The 25,869-nt window shown below is 36.9% G+C and overlaps 1 protein-coding gene across 6 annotated transcripts in view; it reads left to right on the top strand.

Moving 5' to 3' along the window:
- The window catches only part of ncoa2 (nuclear receptor coactivator 2), a 119,846-nt gene that overhangs the window by 640 nt on the left and 93,337 nt on the right, over positions 1-25,869 (top strand). For 2 of the 6 annotated variants that reach the window (XM_051882776.1, XM_051882777.1), the window contains exon 1: positions 638-833. The exons of 2 other annotated variants lie outside the window; for them this stretch is intronic. The gene's annotated coding sequence lies outside the window, so the exon portion shown is untranslated. Of the gene's footprint in view, positions 1-637; positions 834-25,869 lie in introns of those variants that run through there. 2 more of the 6 variants (XM_051882773.1, XM_051882778.1) reach the window with 2 other exon arrangements.

The raw sequence follows: 25,869 nt of genomic DNA, 5'->3' as shown, positions 1-25,869 counted from the left end.
CATTTTTTTACTTTACAGTACAGAAAATACTTAATTTAAGACATTAAAGTCTTGAGACTTGCAAAACAATTATATCTACAAGATTAAAAATACTCATGATGGATAAAACTGGATTTAAATTGGGCTATTTGCTATTCTCAGATCAAAACACTCTTGAATTTTCCTCTTGTAGCTGTATTGTCAAGGCCATAACTGATGTTAGGCTACTTATTGCAGTGTTTTGTTTTGTTAAAAGTGTTTATTTGATAAGAAAATTTATACTAAGAGTCTTGAAGTAAACCATAACAAGTAGGATGTGATGTGTGGAGGTCTGTTTCATTTCGGTTTGCTAATGTGATTTTTAATTAAGCTGTTATGACATTGATTATAGAGTGCAGATTGCTTTGGATTTGGACTAACAACAACACCGGCTCGTAACCCGAACACTCTGGCACTCTTCTTTTTCTCCCACAGTACCACTAAAGGTGAAAGCAGCGTTTTAAACACTGCTTTGATTTCCTCATCTAATGTTATGAAACATCTACTTGCAGTTTAAAAAATACAAAGGCACGGAAAATGCGACCCAACTGGTGAGCCGTGTCATTATGTTTGCTGTATCATCATTTTGCCCCGTTGCTCACTGCAAGGTTGCTATGCAGGCTAGAGTAAACGAGTAGATACTGGTGCCCGTAGTATGTGGGGGAGGTTTTGCTGGCGAGATAAACAAGCAGCCAGCCATCGTTAGGCATAAGGCAGCAGGAACATGGCGGCGGCAGTTAACTATAATGCTGTTTCACCAACCCGAAGGTCAGAGCTGGACATTAAGTACAGGATTTAAGAGGAAACAAAACACTGTAAGTCCGATATGTTTGCAAATGTTGTATGTTTGCCGGTGAATGGCGGTTTGGGGTGGCTTTGTAACGCGATTTTTACACAGTCGCTGCAGGATCCAATCACAGTTCCGCGGCGGCGGTATCCTGCATTAGCTTGCTAAACCAGCTACACTCGCTGTTTCAGCCTGGCCACTTTGCAGAGTTAGAGAGTTGTGTTTTGCTTCTTGTCGTTGTGTAAACAAATCGCTTTCAGCGACCTTGAAGCGGATGCATGGCTGTTGTTGTTTTAACATTTCAATTGTGTCGCTGATTTACTTGATTCGCCCGCGCTGCTTGCATTTGAGCGATTAAGTTTAGCCAGCTCCCCCCCTCTTATTTGCCTGGCTAGCTTTAGCCTGCGAGCCTCCATTTGACTATGCGAGGAAGGCAAGTCCATCCATGGAACGCTATTCAGGGGCATTTTAACTTTAGCGGGCAGAACTGTTACATCGTAACGTGTTAATGGGGTTCCGTTGGAATGTTTGTGTCACATTGTAGCGAGTTGGACGTAACAGTTCTAAGGAACCGCCGCTGAAACCAACAATGTATCGTTCGCGGGCGCGTTTCTGTGGAAAGTAAACGCGCGTTGTTATTTGACAGTCACCGCGTTTTGTTTCTGCGAGGGCTGAGATTAGTGAGTCAGCTCTTTGCTGAACTACTGCACTCTACGGTTCGGTTTTCGGGTCTCGCCTGTTTAGAGAAAGGAAAAGTTGGGGCGCCAGTGGCTGGGAATGTTGCTAATTAGCATTTACCTCGTGATTTGACTGAACTCCGCTATTTTCACGAGCGCTTATATATGGAACAGAGGCTGAATTTGTCGTTCGGAGCTCGAGCGGATTTTTAGTTTGGTCGAGACAGAGTTCGTAGCTACCGTGACGATGTTTTACGCTGTGTGACGTCACGCCGCCGGGCAGTTTATTGGGTCAAACAAATTATCAAATTCAAGACCAAATGAGAACCCAGGAATCTCTCGTTCAGTCTCTCGAGTTGAGACTTAAATGCTAAGGTGCATCTAGGTCATGTTTAGATGCACCTTAGCATTTCAGTCGTAACTCATTTTAACACAGAAATAGCTGGGTTCCTGCATATTTGGTTGGTCGTGTTTGCCTACATGATGTTGTTGTTGGTGAATTTTTCTCTTTCATAAACGCATGGTCTTAATTCTAATTAAATTTGAGTATTGCGAGTGGGAATTGTTGATTGTTTCTGGTTTTAATTCGATTCCCTTTTAAGCATTCCACTTCATTAATGGCTCCATTAACAATTTTGGAGAAATAAATCCTTTTTTTGCTGCTTTTATCAGAACAGCTCTAACAAACTAAATAAATCAAATGTAATATAAAATTTAATATTCTATCAAAATGTGTTTACACAAATACTTTTTAATGATGTTCCAGACTCTTTAGAAATGGTAAATCATTACTTGAACCTTACTAAATGCTGAAACATACTCATGTTTTTTTTTATTTATCAACACTAATGAATAAAAGGTCCATAAAAGGGATTCATTTGGGAATCAGTTGCTGTGTGTTTTGCGATTCAGTAACCGTGTTGCAGTGCCACTGAAAGTAGTAAATAAAACACTGCATTTTAGTACAATGTTCTGTAAGCTGTGTCGAATGTCATGCCAGCTTTCTTGGAACCCGTTTCTGTATAAGAACAGGTTCTGAGTTCTCAACCTTATTGGGTTAACTTAACTCCATTGGTGGTTTATAAGACATGATCTGCTTGAATGCCCAAGCTTGGAGCCTGTACACTGACAGCTGGTGTTCACCTCCTCAGATTTGCATCAGCGCTGCTAAGAGCTGCAGTAGTGCGACTCAGCCTGTTGGACCAGTAGTTCAATTCTTGCTAGCTTTGTTACCAACCTCTTACATCATGCTGACACATTCCACAGTAGGGCTCGTGTGGTGAGCAAATGCTCCCACAGCCTTAAAATAAGAGTAATATGGCAATTACTTTAATTCGTTCAATTTGAGAACAATGCAGGGTATTGTTTTAGAGTTTTTATGGTGATTAATGCAAGCAGACTACCAGTGTTGTTATTGTTAAATAAAGCTAAAATTATTAAAAATAGTTTTGAATTAAAATTAAGCTGAAATATTTAAACATAGACTTAAAAATGTAAATGAAAATAATTAAAGGCACAATGTAAGATTTTTAGATTAAAATATTCAAAAACCACTAGAACAATGTTATGTATCATTTTGTTGACTTGTAGTACAAGTATTTGGGATAATGACTTGTAGTACATTATCCCAAATGTTTCCAAGAATTTTTAAATCTAGAGAAATCAGCTATTTTAACCAGGACACGGACTGTGTTATTTCGTCGCCTGACAATGATGTCATATCCGCGTTACCCTCGATTTCCAGTTTTACTTTCGTAGAAACCATGGAAACACAAAAGATGCTTTAATATATTATGTGTTTTATTAGACAGGTGAGCAACTGTTTGGATACTTTTATCAACAGAAAACTAATCATTTTTATAAAGCTCAACACGGTTAGTCTTTATTGTTTGAATTTTCTTGGTTTACCACGAATACCATGTTTTTACCATGCCTCAGAGACAACAATACTTTAAGTGGCTAACATAGCATAATCAGAGAGAACTTTTTCTATCATACAATATATTTTAAAATGAATTGCGTATCATTTAGCAACACAAGTCATCCAGCTTTTATTAATATATTCTAATATGGATCTAGATTACTGCAAAGTGCAACAAGTCTCTTATGCCAGCTACCGAGTGAACACACAAAGTATGTTAAAGTATTAGTCCACTTTCAAATAAAAATTTCCTGATAATTTACTCACCCCCATGTCATCCAAGATGTCCATGTCCTTCTTTCTTCAGTCGAAAAGAAATTAAGGTTTTTGATGAAAACATTCCAGGATTATTCTCCTTATAGTGGACTTCAATGGATTCCAAACGGTTGAACGTCAAAATTAGCTTTAGTGCAGCTTCAAAGGGCTTTAAACGATACCAGATGAGGAATAAGGGTCTTATCTAGCGAAACGATCGGTCATTTTCTTAAAAAAAAAAAAAAATAATACAAATGTATATGCTTTATAAACACAAATGATCGCCTTGCAAGTGCTTCGCCATTCCGCCTTCCATATTCTTCAAAAAGCTTACGCTGTATGTCCTACACCTTCCCTATTCTACTTACGTAAAAAACGGAACTGGCGCCGCGTTTGTTCTGTAAGTTGAATAGGGAAGGCGTAGGACATACAGCATAAGCTTTTTGTATTTAGTATGATTGTTTTAACCATGTAAAACTCTGCTCCGACTGCAGCATAAGCGTAATAAAAGCTCCGCTGGACTCGAGGCCAGTGTACGTTTCGGGCAAGTGTCTTTCATTAGCATTCGCTCCAGTGGCCTCGTTCCGCTCCCACGGCTCTCGGCCCGCCCTGCTTCATACCACAGTAACATTAATAAAACTTTAATACATTAGCTCTCCCATGAACTATTTCTGCCAGAGTCCGTCAGATTCCTTTCCATTGGCTGTGGAGGTGAAGATGACAACTCCCATGATTCCACACTCTTTCACAGCGTCATCAAGCTACGCCTTTGTTTTAGATAAGTGACCTCTAGTGGTGAAAAATTACATATTGTGCCTTTAAATGTTGTCTTGGCAACTAACTGAAATGGTTGAATACCAAAATTACTGAAATAAACTAAACAGAAATATTTCAAAAATCAAACTAAAAGCATATCAAATTAGTCAAACTTAAACTAAGTTTTAATTGAAAACTGAAAATATCAAAATGAAAGATACACTATTATATATTTATTATCAGTAAATAATTAATACTAAAATAACACTGCAAACTACCAATAAAAAGGTCAAAAGTCTATGGTTTGGCCTTTAAAAATTCTGTTATACAGAATCTTTTTAGTATCAGTTAGCAGATTTTTGTCAGAAAGCATGTACTTCCTTTTGTAGTAAGCGCTTTCCTGACATTCTGTAGTAGTCGCCTGATTACTTAGGGAATGCTTTCAGTCAGCCAAGACTGTCAAAACGCTATGATGTGGTAAGATGTATTCCCACACAAACTGCGGTGCGTGGGTGTGACTATATACCGACAGGACTCACCGATGAGCATGCGTGCACTCTGATGCTGTCTAGGTCTCTGTAGCTCAGCGGCATTCACGCGTGGCTATCTAAATCTGGCATATCTACCAGTGGATGCCATGGTCACATGACCTCCTGGCTGCCTGCGGTTGGGTGGAAAGAGGAGTGTTAGTTCACATGCAACCCAGCCAGCCAGCAGTCCAGAACCATGATTTCATCCTGGATCAGCTGACCTTTGACTCACTCTATTGATTGAGGTATTCCATCACAGTGAATCACTATCTGATTGTTGAACTTTGATCTTCCTGCAAAGTGCGTTCGCCACAGTCGCAGGGCTTCAGCTGGGCAGCCCGGTCGCCACGCATGCTCAGCAGAAGGTTGAAAGGAAGAGAAATTTGTCATAAGGCTGTTTGATTTTCACGCCACAGTGACAAGATGCAGTCTGTCAGTTAGAGGGATGATCATATGAGCCACTATCAAATCAAATCAGTGTCAAATGGCATCAGATTGACATGCGGGGGAAACACAAGCACGAAAATTATTGGCTGGAAAAAATCACAAAGATGCAAACGTAAGACCCTAATTTTTAAATGTGCAACATGGTAAGAGTTTTTTTTTTTTTTTTTACCAGGGCACAGTAGCTCCATCTGTAAGGATTACTGTAACCAAATTAAGCTGAATTAAGCCTAATTAGAAGAAAGCTGGAAAATGATGACCTTGTCCAGCTTGATTAGGTTAGACCGCAGCTGAATGCGAACATGCCCGCTCTCTCTACCTTTCATTCGGTTCTGCGCACTGGGCCTTTTTTCAGTCGTGTCTCAAATTACACTGGGAGCAAAGGGCAGGGAGGAAACCAGGTCTGCCTAAATGACATTGCTGCTCACATTCAACAGTAATGTGCTTTTCTCAAGAGCGGTGTTTAGAAAGCATCAGCTGGAGTTTGTCAAAAAAGCTGTAGTTAGAACTAATGAGAAGGGACTTAAGCTGGAAATTAGCTCTGTATGATATTAATAGGGCTGTCAATTGATTCTGGTTTTAAATTAAATTAATTCCATTATATGCCAATTCATTGCAAATTCAAATTAGAATTTATTGTTTTAAATTAAATTGACAGTCTTAATACCCTTTTTTGTTTTTTGCATATATATTTTTGCTTGTCTAAAACATTTTGTGTCTTTTCCACATGCAAAAAATAATTTTAGTATTTGTTTCTTTTACTCGTGAAATGATACTGAATGTAAGTTTAGAGTGTGTTGCCAGGGTAACAGTGGGTAGATGGGCCTGAGGCCTCACAGTGACGGATGAGCTGAGTTATAATGGCTGGGTTCATTCCACTCACCGCTTCCTCTCACAGACATACTGTCCTTGCACAGAGTCTGACCCAGGATTGCTACACACATCTCTCTCAACTCCCCACTTCTGCCTAATGAGCCTGCTGTGTGTGCCCATGATGGCTCTCAGACTGTTCAAAATGGGCTGTCTTTCTGTTGCACATTGGTTTAGTCTGGATAGTATTATAAAATGTAGTCCATGTGAATATTGAAAATGTCTTAGATTGTGCTTCTTTGTAACAGTTATTTTTGCCAATTTGTTGAATGTGAGGCCCTGATGTACTCTCAGCGAAGTGCTTTTTCATCCTTCGCTTAGGGTTAAAAAGAAGCTTGAATTACCTTTGCAGAGGTATACTGTTCTATCTCAATGCTAGCACTGTGTTTAGATGAATATGTAAATATGTGCTGTGCACTTTCCTCTCAATAAGAAAATAAACACAACAAAAATGACAGCGGTGAGAAAATAGCAGTTAAGAAAGCATCTGATCATAAAGACGTTCTAAAAATGTTTTCATATTGGTGGAAGTAACCACTTTTTGGCGTGTTTGCACCTCAGGAACTGGGAACGATTTTAGTAATGCCTTTTGGGGGGACTAAATAAGCTCCTAATTCGGAGTAGGGTCTAACCAAGCACAATAGGAACTACCAGTGATGTGAGTTCATTGATTGGCCAAACGCATGGGAAACACCGGCTCCTGCCATTTTTAAAAAGCTGTGTAAACACACAGTTTATAGTCTATATATTTACTCCACAAACTAACTCCATTAACATGGAAAACAGCAATAGATGGACCGATGCTGAAGTCTAGACACTTCTCAATCTTTATGCTGAGGAAATCCAATATGACTTTGAAGGGACCAAGTGAAACATGACAGTATTTCTGCTCAACCACACGGCAAAAACTACACTTTTAATAGGCAAATACTTGGGAGTCTATGGATGGATCATTATTACAGTGATTATTATTTTTCTAGCATGTTATATGTTTGCCAACGGTTCTTTTAACCCTAAAGATGGAGTGTGTAGCTTTTCATTTCTTAAACAACCATGTATTAAGATGTATCATGGCCATATTCCAGGATGACAATGTCAAGATTCATCAAGCTCGAATTGTGAAAGAATTGTTCGGGGGGAGCATGAAGAATCATTTTCACACATGAATTGGCACTGACCTTAAACTCAGTGTAAGTTTTTGGGATGTGCTGGAGGAGACTTTACAGAGTGCTCACCTCTTGTATTGTCAACACAAGATCTTAACCAAAAAATGATGCACGTCTCGATGGAAATAAATGTTGTGATGTTATTTCCATCAAGAGGTGCATCAATTTTTGGTCAAGATCCTGTGCTGACAATGCAAGAGGTGAGCACTCTGTAAAGTCTCCTCCAGCACATGCCAAAGACTTTCAATGAAATTAAGGTCTGGACTCAGAGGTGCCAATTCATGTGTGAAAATGCTTCTTCATGCTCTCTGAACCATTCTTTCACAATTTTAACCCTGGCGAATCTTGACATTGTCATCCTGGAATATGGCCGTGATGTGTCTTCAAATGGTAAAAAAGCAAATGGTAAAGCAAAAAAAAAAAAAAAAAAAAGCAAACATACCTGAGTTCCTATAACTACCTAGGGTGAAAGCCCCATAGTGACGTGGATATGTTTGCACTTCAAGTCACGTTTATTTATATACAACTTTATACAATAGATTGCTTTAAAGCAAGCAGCTTTACAGTATTCAACATGAAAAAAACTGTGTCAGAGTTGCTGAATTACAACTTCAGATTTACCAGTGCTGCCCGACTAAAGAGATTTCTAGTTGATTGGTAGTTGTTCATTTAAGCCACTGGTCCACTAGTTGCACGTTTATGATAGTGTTTCCTGTGTCATTGTCAGCTGCAAAGATTTTGTTGACTAAGCTGACTTGTCATCTCCACAATGCACCTATAGAGAGAAATGCACAGTAATTTAAATGTCATGCAGAAAAGCGTGGTACTTGTAAAGTGGCTAACGTAACATTATCCAATTTACATGGCCGCTCGCTCTAACTACCAGCTGGTGCAAACTTTTCCATAAAATTCAGTTTGGCAAGCTGTTTCAAACTTCTGAAACTAACTTTGTTTTGGCCTGATTTTGTTTAAAATGACGTCACAACAGTTTGTTCTTTGATTTCGCTTGAAGTACATTGGGGCCTTTGAGGTGTCTTACCAATCTGACGCAACCAGTTTAGTTCAAAGATCACTCAACTTCCAAGCAGAATAGTTTTTTTTGTTCTAAATAAGCCAAAATGTGTAGTGCTTGAGCTGTAGGAGTGGATTGAGATGCACTTCGCTAGACCTCAGCTGCGATTACATTCCCTTTTTAATCGAAGAAAGGTTTAAGGGCAGGCAAAAGGTGTGTTACTGATCCCGGTGCCGATTTTGTTGCTCTGCACTTACAAGTCAGACGCTTTTTCTCCATTCAAGTACGTATTGATTTGACTTTGGCTGGTGACATTATGTTATTGTCACAGATATTTACTGTGAAGGTGGCCTTACTCAGACTGGCCCACTACTTAGATAATGGAGGTCATGTAGGCTCCACCAAGAGCAAATGTACCACAGCTGAAGGAATATTCCATGTTGAATACAAGTTGAAACGGAACCAACAGCATTGGTGGCATAATGTTGAATTAGCACAAAAATATGTTTTCTAAAAAATAAAAAAAATTGAGGTTACGGTGAGGCACATACAAAAGAAGTGAATAGGGCCAAATTTTGGAGGATTTAAAAGTAGAAATGTGATGCTTGTAATTTCATAAAAGCACTTACATTAATTATTTTGTTAAAATGTGTGTATTGTTTGACCTGTAAAGCCATAAATAATAATGTTTACAGTCATTGTGAAATTGGATATAGCTTTACAATAAAAGTTAGTCCGTTTTTCACACTAAATTCATGTTAATGCACATTGTTTGTTTTGTGGCTATGCTATTAAAACAGTGAGTATTTAACTTTAACAAATTGTGCCCATTCACTTTCATTAAAGTGCCTCACTGTAAAATCTGTTTTTTTTTTTTTTTTTTTTTTTTTTTTTTTTTTTTTTTTTAAAGAAAAGGAGGGAACTGAGTGATTATATGTAACTAGATAATGCACTGCAATTGTAGACTTAATAAAGTTAGCCATGTGCCTTTTTCCAGCTCCACTTGTTGGATTTTGACCCATTCAGATTCTGTTTATTTTGGACGGAAAGGCTTTTTGCCACAAGAACATAAATTGATCATGTGGAGGCTACCCACAAGTAGTTCACCCACTTTGAATCGCCTCATAAAGGCTCAGCATGGTATCGCAGAGAACTCTGTGATGGAATGCTGCAGGGTTTTCCACGTTATCACCGGGTCTGACTGGTTATGCACTGCTGGGTGCTCGTAACCCAATTAATGAACCTGATAAATGAAAGTTAGCAGAAAGATCAGCGCCTCCTTACCCACACCCTCAGTTAAGCAGAGCTCAAGGTCTTAGCGTCGTCAGTGGATATTGACATGCTGGGAGTGCATGACTGTAGGTATGTGGAGAGGATGGTGTTCTTTTCACCGCTGTCTGGAGGTCTCTGCACGCTGGAGCCCAGCGTGTGCCTGGCAGCAGACCCAGAGTGTAATCCTTGGCATCGAGTGTGGCCTGGCAGCAGTTCAGAAAGCCACAGTTAGAGTGGTGGGGGGGCCCTACTTTAAGAAATGCCAAGTCGAAGGAAGGAAACAATGATCACAGGGCAGGTTAACCCAGGGTGGCCACAAGTTGAGCTTGAGGTTAACGCTGCCAAGAGACGTGGTGTGGCTTCACTTTCGCTTCATTAAAGAGATGTATGCGAGGCTTTCCTGTCCACATTGTAATGTCGGGTCAAGCAGTGGCCAACTGCACATTACTGTACTGTGCAAAAGGACCACAGAGGCCCCCGCACAGATTTTAAGCGCTTTGAGATTGTTTCCTGTTCACTCTCGGAGACCCTCGACTGAACTTGTCAATCTGTGTTACAGACCACATTGAGAATCTGGTTCTTATTCGTATCTAGTTCTATTTAAAAAAAAAAAAAAAAAAAAAAAAAAAAATCAAACTAAATGATTTTCATGACGTCTGGTAATTGTTATGATGCGGACGATGTACAGTAATAGAATATTCAAACTAAGCATCAGAGCCTTTTTCATGACTAGGTGTGGGCAATAAAAGTTAGTTACAACACAATTTCGTTAAATATTTTGGAGATTTTATATATATATATATATATATATATATATAATACCATTCAAATGTTTGGGATCAGTAAGATATTTTTTTTACAGTAAAAAATAAACACTAATATTGTGAACTATTATTACAATTTAACATAACATTAAAACTGTTTTCTATTTTTCTGTTTTTAAAATGAAATGTATTCCTTTGATGGCAAAGCCGAATTTTCAGCAGCCATTAATGCAGACTTCAGTGTCACATGATCCTTCAGAAATTGTTCTAATATGCTGATTTCATACTAAAGAAACATTTCTTATTATTATCAATGTTGAAATCAGTTGTGCTGCTTAATATTTTTTTGTTGTTGTTGAAATTGCATTACTTTGTTGAAATTTAAATCTTTTGTGACATTATAAATGTCTTTACTGTCACTTTTGATCAATTTAATGCATCCTTGCTGAATAAAAGTGTTAATTTCTTAAAAAAAAGTATTAATATTTTTATGGAAACATGTTTAAAAAAACTTCTCTCTTTTTATTTGAGTGTTTCTTTGGTTCTGAAGTCTCACTGTTACTGCCCTGAAAGATTCAGTTAGTTCATTCAGTAACATTCAAACCAGTAACTTCTGAGTTTGTGAGTCTTTTTTTATTGTTATTATTACAATTCCGTAAAAGAACTGGTTCAAAAGACTGATTTGTGAATATGTGTAACTAAATAGAAAGATCTACCTGTTTTATCTTATCAAATTCAATTCATACTACAAACTTGCATTCACATTTTGATTCAACCATTACATCGCCCACCCCTAGTCATGATAATCAAATTATTTTCTATTTCATCTTATTTTCTATTAACAATAAGTTTTCAAGTATAGGATTAATTGTTTGGATTAATGGGTAAATCTATTTGTATATAAATAGTATACAATTTATATACAAATAGCTAAATCTCATAAATTGGCAGGCTTCTGAAGGTTTTCCAAATGTTGCCCATTGCTAAAAGAACCACAGTCATTAGATGAAATCTGAATTGCATCCAGATTTAATTTATTATCTTTAAAGGATTAGTTCACTTTCAAATGAAAATTACCCCAAGCTTTACTCACCCTCAAGCTATTCTAGGTGTATATGACTTTCTTCTTTCTGATGAACACAATCTGAGATATATTAATAAATATCCTGACATATCCGAGCTTTATAATGGCAGCGAGCGATACCAACGAGTACAAAGCTGAAGAAAGTGCTTCCATCCATCATGAATGTACTTCACACGGCTCCGTTAAAGTGTAAACTGGCGTCGCATCAGTTAAGCTTTTTCCGTAAGTTGAATAGGGAAGGCATAGGATGTAGCCTAAGCTTTTTGAACTGCGAGAGTTTTACACTTTATTCATAAGTTGAATACGGAAGGCGGTCTGGCGTAAGCTAGATATTTTACTTCACAACTTGTTAAATATGGACTTTTTAATTTTTTTTTGTACACAAACGCATGGCTTCGCTTCAGAAGGCCTTTATTAACCCCCCCAGAGCTGTGTGGAGTACACATTTATGATGGATGTATGTGGATGGAGGCACTTTCTTCAGCTTCATACTCGTTTGGTAACGCTCACTGCCATTATAAAGCTCGGATGTGTCAGGATATTTATTAATATTTCTCCGATTGTGTTCATCAGAAAGAAGAAAGTCATAAACACCTAGGATGGCTTGAGGGTGAGTAAATCTTGGGGTAATTTTCATTTGAAAGTGAACTAATCCTTTAACGCTTATTCTGCAAATCTGTCATTAAGCATTGATATGCCTCAGTCTGCTTCATCTAACCATCTCCAAATCGAAAAGAGATAAAGACTTATTTTATTTATTCTGCATCTGCAGAACAGTTTGGATTCTTTTGGTTTCTTCAAAGACTTGTCATTTAATTATGAGGACTCTAATGCAATCATCAACCGCTGACAGACACCTCAATAAATGCTTGCCATTCTTTTGGTTCCAGCTCTGAACCACCGGTGATGAAAGAAGCGTTGTTCTCTCGTATACAAACACCCTCAGGTTGCGTTTTTCTTTGTTGAAAGAAGGTTCCAGCAGATTCTCCAGATGGCACAGGCCTCTTTCTCCCGCAGAGCCTTTCCTGCTGTAAAATCGACTGGGTCTACTATCTATTGGCCAGCTCCGCAAACTGGGCCACAGATCTAATTGCTCTTTCATGCAGTGCGAATTCAGGGGGGAAAAGACTTCTGCGGATGCTAGCCTACAGCATGCAGGAATGAACATGGTGGCAAAGATACAGCTTCCGCTTGCAAAACAAAAATGCAGCACTAGCAGAAGAACTCATCTTTACAAAAAAGAGACAAAATGTATCGCTTGCTAAAGACCTGACACGGCTGTCCGGAAAGTGCAAGCCAGTGACCGTGCACGGCTTGCAAAAGACAAGTCATCGACAGCAAAACGAAAAAATCTGGACTATGCTTGCAATGCACTGCAGTGTTAGCAGTTGATATCCTACTTTGGACAATTGAGATGTACTCGTCCATTTTCCTTTCCTTGATCACCGGTGTAATTCATAGCCGGCAGTAAACTGAAGAACAGTTTTATGTTTAAACCAATACCTGGTGCTCTTATTAGGAAACACCCTTAACTGAATCAATTGCTCCTTCTAATTAGCGTATCAGAAGCACTAAAGTTATCCATAATTCTCTTGTCAAGCAAGATTGCTTTGGCGTTAGACAGAAGACTTGGCAGCTGCTATCACTGGAGGTTGCTAAGCAGCTTGATTCACTCGCCAGCCAGCTCATCTGTCGTCAAAATACATTGCATTGGCTGTCATTTGCCTGCTACTAAACACGCGCACACCTTCATGCCTTGATGCTATTTCCGTACACGTACGGGCAAAGAATACAAAGAAGTCCTCAATCTGATTGAGCGTTGGCTCTCTTGAAGGCAAATTTTTGTAGGCAATTCACAAAGCTAATGGTCCTGATGTAGGTGAGATTACGTTACGTTGGCCGGTTTTAGCTTTGGGCCGTCTGTATGCTGAAGAAGTTTCCTCCTGCACTAGAGATAACTGCTGGTCATAGGTTAAAGAAAGAGACTGTAAGCAGCCCTTAAAGCCTCTATAATCAGTCTGCGTCTGTCTGTTACAGATATCTGTGGCTTTGGCACCTGGAATTGTGGGTTGTCAAAACAAATCCTCTCATGTTACACCTGAAGAGACAATTACACATACACACCCAAGTACCGTGCAGGCAGTGGAGGGAATGATTATCTTTGCATCTTAAACAGTTAGTGATTGGTATTGCGGAGATTTAATTTATGCAGAGCATATTTTATTTAGGGTGGGAATTGCCATTTGCAACACATTTTAGTTTAGAGATTCACAATACTTGTTCTCTAGTATGTACACTGTAAAAAAGTATGTGAAAATAGGGTTCAATGTACTGTGTTAATATAAATTTTTTTTTTTACTGGTGTTTTCCTCCATATTTTGAATTATTACACATTGCATTATGTTGTGTTTTAGGTTTAAAGATACGGAGCCCCGGACATGACATGCAGGAAAAAAATAGTAGGCTAAATCGTGCGCACGATTTACTAATTCGTTCACTCGATTTATAAATAATGCTCATGATTTATAAATCGAGGGAACGAAATAGTAAATCGTGCGCACGTTTTAGTAAATCGAGGGGACGAATTAGTAAATTGTGCGCACGATTAAATAAATTTTTTTTCTTGCATCTCATGTGTGGGGCTCCGTATAAAAGTAATGTTCGTTAACTTAACAGAAAATTTCCTGGCAGAAAGTTACCCCAGTACCTTTTATGTTCTTCTTACAATGTAGCTATTCATGTAGATTGTAAAATCTTTTGTCAATCAATTAAAATAAACAAAAAAAGAAAATCATTTAAATGCTACAAGTGAATTTAGGCATCACAACATTATAGCATTAAGGGTATGTTTACATGACAATGATGTACTAAAAACTGAAAAGTTTTTCCTTTGCTTTTATCGTGTACAGACGACAATGTTGATCCCCGTTCCATAAAAATGACTAAAAACGTTGTAATATGCATGCCAGGCCAGTAGTTGGCGATGTCACTTTGTAAGAAAACACTACACGCCTATAGACTGAACATGTAATATGCATGCGCATGAAGTCACTTTTCACAAATTCACGTTTTTGTCGTTAACACGGAGACTATAACGGTATTGTTTTCAAAAACTCAAAAGTTTGCATTTTCAGGTGTAATTGAACGTTTTTAGTTGAAAACGGTGTATTGTAAACGGCCCCTAAGTCTGAAAAATGGATATTTCAATTGCTTTCATCTAACACTCTTATTAATCTATAAAACACTATTTAATTTAACACTATTAAATGTAATATTTGGTAAATCTCAAAATTAATTTCCATTTTTCATACTTTATATTATTGCTAAAGATTACATTTAACAGTGTTATTAAATTATTAGTGTTTTAAAGATGAACTTTAAATGAGTGTTTGATGAAGACAAAGATAATCTTTAATTGCTCGAACCATCGAGCAATTAAATATCCGATACTGGCTGATTCAGATTTGATAATATCTCTAATATCTGCCGATATCCAATATAGTAGAGCTATATTGCATATCCCTATTTTACTCCCACAATGTCATATATCACATAGAGAATTAGAAATGCAGGCCTCTATTTTTTCCATGGATTGTGAAAAGTCGGCGCTATTTTAATTTCATGTTCACGTTTAAGATATATGCAAGTTCCTTTCAATCCTTAATTCTTGTAGTTGTCTTGTGATGTTTGGGAGACAAAACAGTTTGGCAAAAGAAGAGGAATTTTATAATTTGGTTAGAATGATTCAGCTATTGATAAGATTGTTTTACCACATTAATTTTATTGACTTCACAGAGTAACTTGAAGAGTAGCCTGTTTAAATCTATCATAATTTATAAAATCTTTTTCAGCACCTGGTGCTGATGTTTATTTGACTCTCAAGTTCTTTCATTTCAAACTGTCATCTGCAACAATGCATGCTTAGTCTTTACAGCCCAGTAAGTTGCTCTGTTTATTTTTGTTTCTAAAGTCATTTTACAGTAAACGGTCTGGAGTTACAATCATGACATTATGGTTTATTTTGAAAGCCTTAAGTTTGAGTGGCCAAAGCACTAATTTTGGATAATCATGGTATTTGACAACCGGAAGCTGTAATGCAATTTTTCAGCCTTGATGTTAACTGACAGAGCGAAGTCTGCTGCGTGTGCTGTGTCCACAGAGACAGTTTTCCACTGCAGCCTTTTACTTTTTCCCTGTCCCGTCCAATTACGTGCCTTCCTGGAGAATCAGCAGTATTCTAGTTGTGTAATGCAGGATTTGCCTTATTGCAACTGAGAATGTTTATTTAATTGGGCAGAAAAGCCTTCGTTCTAAGACATCAGTGCATCAGGTCCTTGGTATTTCCCAAATTTTAGCTGGTTAGCATGATCCAGTTTGGCCCTCCTAATAGACTCTGTAACTTTAATCTCTCTACTGACATCCATTCAAAAGTTTTTTTTTTTTTTTTTTGTTTTTTTTTTGCAAATTATATATACTATAGCAATATTTTTTAGAGTAAATGTAAAAGCTGTGTTTCACAAAATACTATTTCAGAAATTTCACGTTTCATTCAATGTGTTACTTGCCTTTTTTTTTTTTTTTTGGAATTATTTGTGAAATTTAGCAGCAATTTCTGAGTGAAAGTTGTTTCTACACCAATTTTTGTTCAGTGTGTGTGTGTGTGTGTGTGTGTGTGTGTGTATACAGTCAAACCAAAAATTATTCAGACATTTTTGATATTTTTGATATATTTATACTAGTGGGTGCAGAACAATATAGTTCATTTATGTAAGTGAGGATAGCAAAATAAAGTAAACTGTGACATACCCAAAAATTCTTCATACAGTGGACTACCAGTAAAATTGATAAAAATTTGGAACCAAAAATTATTATTAACAATTTAAAAGACATTAATGACATAATTCAAGACGTCATTAAAATGAACGGGAATGCTAACAGATAGCTTTTAGGTATTATAGATCTCCCTAGTCTCGCCACCCACTTCTGAGTCACTGAAATGTTAAATAAAGCAGTTAGATTTACAGTACTCACAATTTAGAAAAACACAAAGCCGCCTTAGTGAGTCTGGCCATTGTGGAGATGGCTCATATCCAAAAAAAGGGTAAGCGTGGGCTTCCAGCTGGAGAGAAGAGAGAATGATAATCGCATGTGGAATTGGAGCTGACAACACATTCACTAAACGGAAACCGATCATTGATATCTGAGGTTTTTCTAGAGGCAGAGCAGGAAGAGTGCCAGGCTAGATACCTCTAGAAAATGAAAGCGATGGGCCTAATGTCCCGACAGTATCATGTCACTGGAATCATTAGGAGAATGAGGTACCATGAAAAAACAATAGGGATGAATGATATATTTAATACGCTAATTTCTCCAATTTCACATTAAAGTTTTGCACAAAAAAGACAAATACAAATGCGGAAAACCACTTATTTTCCACTTTCATTCTAAACCCTCTTCCTGAAAACAATCCATTTTTGAAGGGTGGCTCCTTTAAGGTGTATCAGTAAACGGCCACTGTTATGATTGGCTAACGTCATTGCAAAGGAAACATTATCAATGCCCACCTGCTATTGTGCGTGAGTAGCCAAAGTGTTTCGAAAACATTATCCATATAAAACTGTCATTTACAGACAAAGCATTATAAAATCATTTGCTTATGGTTTGTGATGCAGTCATTTGCTTTTGCATCCCTAATGTAATCTTTACTAAATCTAAAAAAAATAAATAAATAAATAAAAAAATCAATTTTTTCATACTGTACATTCTACAATCTTGAAGCCTAAATTCATTTACTGCTTTTAAAACGATTGATTTTGGACCCACTTTATGTTCAATGTCTTTAAGTACTGTGTACTAACATTTCATTTAAACATTTAGTACAATGCACTTATTCTGTACATGCATGTTTTTACATTGTACTTTAAATTGTACTAGGTAAATATACCTGCATGTAATTGCAGCTGTAATTAATTTCTGTAGATAAATCTGCAATTACCCTTCCTTTACCCCTTAACCCACCCTTAAACCTACCCATACCACCAAACTTGTCCCATAGGACATAGTAGTTAAAGACGCGTAATATATATATATATATATATATATATATATATATATATATATTAATGCTTTTTAAGATATTACCTTTCATGCAGTGTGTAATATAGCTGTTTGTGAATGTAAAAGGTCTGCAAAGTTTTAAAGATCAAAGTGCACAAGAAATTGTTATTTTCTCCCAGAAGAAAGAACCAATTCTGAACTTCCACAACAAGTCGTCAGTAATTACTGTCTTACTTCCATAACATTCAAGTCAAGTCACCTTTATTTATATAGCGCTTTTTACAATGCAGATTGTGTCAAAGCAGCTTTACAGTGATAACTGGTATATAATTTTGGCTGCACAGCAGGAATAACATTCATACATAACAATGTAACAAATTTGCATAATGCCAGCCTATGGTCTTTATTTGCTGCCCTCGAAAAACATCTACTCTGACCCGGCCTCAAACACTGTAGTTGGTTCGTATAGTGTACATGTCACGAAAACGCTGTTTTCTGCATTGCAAAGGTAAATTCTCTTTGTATACACTTCTGAAGAATAAGGATGTGAAGAGTCAGTGGTTAAAATTACCACAGCGTTACAACAGCAGTATAACCTTTTGTTGTGTTACTGTCACTTTACTGATGATTGTTTCTCAAATCTCAGAGGTCAGTGCAGGGTTTGCAAAACTCTTATCCATTAAAGATAGGATAGTACCCTGTTTATTTGGACCAACTTGCTCCTCTGAATCACAACCTGTAAGTGTGATTAATTATTGATCTATTTATTTTCTGCCTAGTGTTCAAAATACATAGTTTTGTGTTTTATATTTTGTACACCCAGTGCAGCTGTAGTAATACATAATAATAGTAATAATACAGTTCCCACATGTGCATCTCAGTAAATTTGAAATATACACTTCGGCTTGTTGATGGACATACAATTGTTAATGCTGATGTAGAGGAATTACAGCTGCAAGTTGCAACATCTCATAATGTATGACAAACTGAGTAAAAACTTACCACTGAGAAATGTCCTGCTCAAGTCGTCCTTGTGATGGAGGTTCAGGTTGAATAACTGTTTCATCATCATACTCGCGCTCGAATTGATATGTTAAAATTGACGCCATTGTTACTGTCTTTACAGTAAGTGCAATCGCTGAGGATTTAGGAAGCCTCCGGAGCTGAAATTCAGTTATGGTGATGGGCGTTTCATTTCTGACACGCGCTGTAAACGGTCGATCAATCACAACAGACTGGGCCATCTGACCAATCAGAGCGGAGTAGCTCTCGGAAAGGCTGGGCTTAGAGAGACTGAATCTTCGAATGAATAGTTTTCAGACTCTGAGAAAATAGTTGATGTGCAATGTATATTATGAGAAAATGAAAGTGTTTTCTTTTACCTTGGATGCATGTAAACTTGTTGTAGGGGACCTCCAAAACAAAATTAGGAACCTTTTAATAGCTCGTTTCCACCGAGCGGTATGGTTCAGTACAGTACAGTACGGTACGCAATTATTTCCGTTTCCATTGTCAGAAGTTGTGAATGGTACCATACCGTACCACTTTTTTGGGACCCTTACCTAACCGTTGGGGTACCTAGCACAATAGTACCAATAGTACCTATACTAGAAGGGTGGAGCTACACTCACTGCAGAACATTGGTTGTTTGACAGAGAATCATCACTTGGCACATGCTACAAGGGGAATGACAACAGAATACCGTTGCAATTTTTCGGCTGTTTTTCCATGCAGCCTTCAGCCTTTGCTCAAACAAAGCTGCTGTATGTCCTCCATTGTTGTTTACTGTCACTTTCTCATTCACACGAGAATGATGTCGATTGCTACTTTCCGGCATACACCCCGCCTATCAGGTAAAGGTACTGTTGGCGGTGGGAACGCAAGCCGGATTAGGGTTTACCATCCCAAATCGTACTGTACTGGACTGAACTGAACTGTACCGCTTGGTGAAAACAAGCCATAAAATAGCAGAATAGCGGCACTTTAATGCAGCTACTTCAGTGAAAGTGACTTTTGTTATTTTATTTAATGTTTTGAATTTTATGCTTTTAAGCCCCAAAGTAGTTTTATTGATTTTTCCCATTTGTAAGAATTTCCGTTTGCTTTCTCTTTACTGCTCAAGAGATTTATCACGGGTTCACATGTGTGAATATGATCACATGCTGCTACCTCATACAACATCCAGAAAAGGGGATGCACATGACTACAAATATATTATTGAAATGATGTGTTTTTAGAGTTTCAGTCATGTTTGAGGGAGATGATAACATTGGTGAAAATCACCATGCTGTGGAATTTACTGCTTATTATCAATATAACTTGGAACATTTACACCCAGATTGGTGGTATTGAGCTGCAGTGTTTACTGGTAGATTAATGTCTTTAGCTCAGAAGATAACACTCCTTTCGTGTATAAAATGTAAGATAAAGAACGTATGTCTACAGAGCAAGAAAATTTGAAGCTTATTAGCATGGTTTAGTGGCTAATAATTAGTGACGCTTATCTATTGCTTATCTTGTGGTTACTCTAGCATGTGGCAGTGAGTTTTGCACATGCATGCAACATACATTTTCTTAAGAAATGTAAAAATCTAGTCAAGTATAGATAACTGCATTGGCTCCAGTGGCCTGTACAGTGTGGTGATGTAATTTACTTAGTTGTGGCATTAAGTCTTTGTCTGACTAATACAATCACGAAGTTGATGGATTGTTAGTGAAAATGTTGACATGGAAGGTTAAATTTGTATTTGGCCTCCACATCTGGCCCATTGTGGTCAGATTTGAGCGAGTAAAAGAATCTGCACGGTCAATCTAATCTTTAGCCCTTGAGTGGTACGATTAGCTTGCTGCCTTCCCCCGACATAAGCCTTTAGTGACATCCCCACTGAGATGACTTGCACCTGCTTCAGGCCAGGAGGAAACAGAGAGGATCATGGGGGAGAGAGCAGGATCACTTACCCTCAGACATAGGGTTTAGACAATCCCACTCACATCTAGTCAAAGAGCCGCTAAGTGAACTTGACTGAATACGTGAGACTTCTCAAAAGTATGAGGAGCTGCAGGGTTATAAAATAAGATCTGAACTTCTGGACTCCTTTTTGAGTTGTATCATTTTGTGAGTATCATACTTATTATTTAAGGTCCATGTGTCACTTTCAGTTCATTTTTTGGTGCCAAAAAGGATTTTATTTTTTTTATTGTTTTCCCCCTTTTCTGTAACCCTTAGAATCAAATTGGCAGTTTTTTTTTTTTTTTTTTTTTTTTTGTTACTGTGGCTTTAAGACTTCTATGTAAATTGGGTCGTCTTGTGAAATGAGTAACAGCTTGTGGGCTGTGGGTTTGCACTTGAGTTCAGTATAGTATGAACTGTTCCATCCTTCAATGACAGTCCCTTTACAAAGCCTGAATTAATTTGTGACAAGTTTGCTAATTGAATAAACATTAAATTTAAATATAATTTCAAAAAAAGATTAAACAATTCAGATGTTAAGATCTGAAACACCAATCTACTATTATAGTTTTTATTTATATTTTGAATCAGCTTTTATATTTCTTTTCAATTTTAATTTTATTTTAAATTTTAGTGATTTTGCTGTGCTGTTGTCATTTTTATGCATTTTTCATGTTTCTATATAGTTTTAATTTATTTCATTTTTAGTTTTAGTAATTTTAGTACTTCAGCATGAACTTATTTATTTCGGTTAGTTGCCAAGTCAACATTTCTCATTTTTATTAGTTTTTTTTAATCTAATATTCATATTTTATTTAATTTCAGCTTTATTTTAATTACCAAAAATAATTTAATCGTTTTTAGTGGTGCAATGGATCAGAAAAGTTCTAAGGGGTTCAGATCATATTAAGTTTTATGAGTCATCAATCGGATAATTTTTCAGATAAGCAAAAAAAAATAAATAAATAAATAAAGTTTTAAACTTATTAAAGACAAACTGAATGGTCAGTTATAAAATGAAAAAATTACAAGCATAAATAAATACAACAGAACAAAGTTACAAATAGGATCTAACAGTATTATTCAGGTACAGAAAAGTAATAATTAAATGTAAAGTAACTGCATAGTGTTCACTGTATAAATTAAATATAGATTAATTTTTAATAAGCTGTCTTTTGTTTGATTAACATTAATGACAGACAGACAGACAGCAGGTATTTAGGCTGTTGTCACTTCACAGAACATCACAGGCTCTTTCCCCATTTAGATGAAGACATTTTTGATTCCTCATGATACGTCCTCTCAGTTTCTCATGTTGAGGTGAGATTAGGGCTGTGCGATATGGACAAAAAGATAGAATTAAATGTAATCAATATTGCAATTTTTGAAACAGTATTTCCTTACACACATACTTGTCTGTATCATCTTTTGGAAGCCGGCATTATTGAAGATATTTGCAGGCATGATATGTGACGCGCCGATTATTTCTTTATGCTATTTATCCTATATTGTGCAGTATATTGTGCACAAATGCCTGTTATAGGAGCCATATTAATTTTTGTTTCTTTAACTTATATTTCTTATTAAAATTTTCTGTTTTTAATGGGAGACCATTTGTTTGTAATTCCAGTCCAGAAGGGGGTGCTGATACCAGCGTAACAGTCATTGACCGCAAGATAAGTGCGGATGAGCGTTTGGCAGCGTGTGTTGGAGTGTTGGAATGATGCTCTTGTAGGACTTAACATTAGTGTTTTGTTTTATTTATTTTCAACTATAAATATCCATGAGCATCATCAACAGGACCACATCTCATTCTTACGTGTCAAGACGGATCAGCATCACAGCAAAGTGTACAAAAAATAAAGGGTGTTTTACCAGTACACCGGTATTGACCATTTTTGTTCACTGGTTCGGAACGTGCCATTGTTTTTCTTTGTAAACACATGCTAGACGGACATCTTTAACCGTTGCGCTAACGTCTCTTGTAGCTTCTCATGACACGGCATTCTACGTGGCACTCAAGGTAAAAGACATTGAACTTTATAAAAATACGTCTCTAGACCGGTCTCGTGTTTTTAACCGCAAAAATGCTTTATGTGTGAATGGCCCCTTCTCTGTTTTGCAGCAACGATACTTCTTGCAAATTACCTGGCTCTCCTAGGGCTGGGACAATAAATAGATGCATCGCAATTCGTGGATTGATTCTGAGATTTTCCGATTGCATCGCTATTCTCTCTCGAATCGATTCTGAGCTTAGTTTTTAACTGTACGCTCAAATGCTCATTAAGAAGAGCTCTGAAGAGCATACGTGCATATCTCAGAATTGATCCAGAATCATTTCTCGATTCGTGATGCATCGATTTGTCCCAAAAAATTATTTATCCCTCCTGTATCCAAAATATTCCCAAACCACAATTTTTTTTTTTTTTTTTTTTTTTTTTTTTTTTTTTCTTCCACCAAGTCCTTATCCTGCCCTGAATTCAACTTCATAGTTTCTATGCTCTCTTCCACGTCATAACGGTAAACATGCCCTGTTCTGGCAGAAAAATCATGCTTTCTGCGGTTTAGAAATCGTACATGCTCATAGCGCAAGTTTATTCCGATTCCAATTCATCGCACAGCCCTAATTGAGATGACTCTTTACTCAGGTCCAATGGGAAATGTGTATCTAAAGTGAAATTATGACGGAGAATAAGTGTTCAGTTAATCATTTTCTATGGTGCTGTAGTATTAAGCCTCATAGTGGCCAGTGGGTGAGAGGATGGGGAATATGGTCTGTGGTGTTACACACACAACCGTAACACTGACATGAACTTTTGACCCAGACTGCAGATGGAGAGAGATAGTGGGTCTAGGGGAAGAGAATACAGGCTGTCCCACTCTATCACAGCATGTTCATTAGGAATAGTTCCATGGTGTGTGGTCTGCTGTGTGTCCACGCTGTCAGATCTTCCTGGCACATTGGTGTGGAGTGGTTATGGAATAGTAAGGAACGGCTATTATTGAACCTGGTTTAGTAGTTTATCTGTAAATGTTGACCATAGCATCGTATGTATCTCAACTGAAATCAAACGATCACAAAAAGCTTGTGACTTTCTGGTATTTGAAAGACATTTCCACAAAAACAAAAAGGCTCTTTTGGTGTCTATCTGACAGTTGATTCAGCCTGGTGACTGATTTACCATGGTTGAGGGACACCGTAACTACAGTGACCAATTGGGTTAAGATCTCCTTTGAGCTAGAACAAACATGTGACACAAGAAACTGAGGGGAAATTCCTCCAGCCTTAGAAAAGACTCTTCTTTAACTTCCCCCTGACCAATGAAAAGATAAAAGAAGCCTTTCAGAACGCATCCGATCAGTCTCTCTTTATACACTTATGATTTAATAGTGATTTATATATGGTATATTAATTTTAATGTACTTTTTTACACAGACCACATGATCCCTCTTTCCCATTTAGAGTTGTTAAAGCCACTTACAGCCTTGTGTAACTATCTAGTGAATTTTTTTTTTTAATTATTATTTATAGAAACACCTGCCCAAAGCGCTCTTATTATTTAATGTACCCATCAGAAACACAGCACTAGGTCTTTTGTTCTCCCTTTGTGTTGTTGTCACTGTGTGCATGGAGTTGTAGCAGGTCAGCTGCTGTGGAAGTACATGTAGCAATATTTGGTCAGCACATGACATCATGTGACATGTGCCCTCCCCTCAGGTATTTGTTCACAAGCTCCCAGGAGAGCTTCTGCATAAGTCAACAACCCCTTTAAAGGCATTTGCTCACAATGGGAGAATTCTGGCTGTTTCTACATGCGCTTTCAACTTTGTTGAATGATACTTACTGCAGCAAGTCATTTTTTTTTTTTTTCTCAGAGGCTAATTCTGGGATCGTGGAGATGATTTAAACCCTTTTTTTCCACTAATTACTTGCTGAACATAATTAAAAAGGCGTACTTCATGTTACTATCTAATAAGCTTGAAACGATTCCCTTGTGGAAGCCGAGGCCCTGAAGACGTGTGTAACACTATTAAATCTTTACCAACCTGATGATGATTGTCATTTTTTCCCTTCTCTTCCTGTTATTTTTTTTTTATCCAATTTTTCCCTCTTCTAATGATGTTGAGCTAATTTTCCATCCCTTAATAGTCTTCAAAAAAGTTTATGTGATGATTGCTTTATACCATTTTGGGGATTCTGGCGCCATAACTGCTAACCCTTGCCGTTTGGGTTCTGAAAGTGTTAGATTTCCATGTGCTGATTAGGTCTAGTACGTCCTAGACACTAGATATGCTTATGTTTTTTACAGAAATGCTTGTTGTATTTGAACTGGAGTATTTGTGAATGCTAATTTTTGTCTGTCTGACTCTGTATTAAATTGTATTGTGGTGGTTTGATTGCTTGACCTGAAAATGAGTGCAGTAAAAACCCATAATATTTGATAATAATTTGTGAACCAAAAACAGAGCTTGTATGAACCAAACTTTTATTCAATTTTGACAGTAAAAGACTTTTATAATGTTACAAAATATTTGTTTTTCCAATAAAAGCTGTTCTTTTGCCCTTTCTATTCAAGTAATCCTGGAAAAAAATAAAAAAAATAAATAAATAAATAAATATATATATATATATATATATGTGTATATGTATGTGTATATATATATATGTATATATCACTGTTTCCACAACAATATTGAGCAACAGAACTTTTTTTCAACATTGATGATAATAAGAAATGTTTCTTACAAATCTGCAAATTAGCATGATATCTGAAGGATCATGTGACTGATGGCAAAGCTAAATTTTCAGCAGCCGATACTCCAGTCTTGACAGGAATAAATTACCTTTAAAAATATATTAAAATAGAAAAGAAGTAATAATATTTCACAGTATTACTACTGTTTTGCTGTATTTTGATCAAATAAATGCAGCCTTGGTGAGCATAAGAGACTTCTTTCAAAAACTTTAAAAATATCATACTGACCTCAAACTGTATTTACTTGTTTTTTTTTTTGTTTTTTTTGCAAAACTTTCTCTTTTCTATAATATCAAATGGTACATTTTTCCTAATTTTGTCTCTTGAGCTTGCTTGGCGTGTGCTTTTTCAACTGTCTCTAATGTCTCCACTTGATGCTCAACTTTCATTAAGTTTTTAATGGACAAACAAGCTCAAGAATATTGTGGGATCAATTAGATTTTTCCCCTTGTTATTATTGAGAAGGTATGGACAATGACCAAATAAAACCTCTATCTAACTCTTCTTATTCACCAAGTTTGTAGAGATGAATTGTATGGTAGTTCACTT

The sequence above is a fragment of the Ctenopharyngodon idella genome, chromosome 23 (genome assembly GCF_019924925.1).
Source record: "Ctenopharyngodon idella isolate HZGC_01 chromosome 23, HZGC01, whole genome shotgun sequence".
Classification (NCBI taxonomy): Eukaryota; Metazoa; Chordata; class Actinopteri; order Cypriniformes; family Xenocyprididae; genus Ctenopharyngodon; species Ctenopharyngodon idella.
The sequence above is the reverse complement of the archived record's forward strand: the minus strand, read 5'-3'. Positions and strand labels throughout refer to the sequence as shown.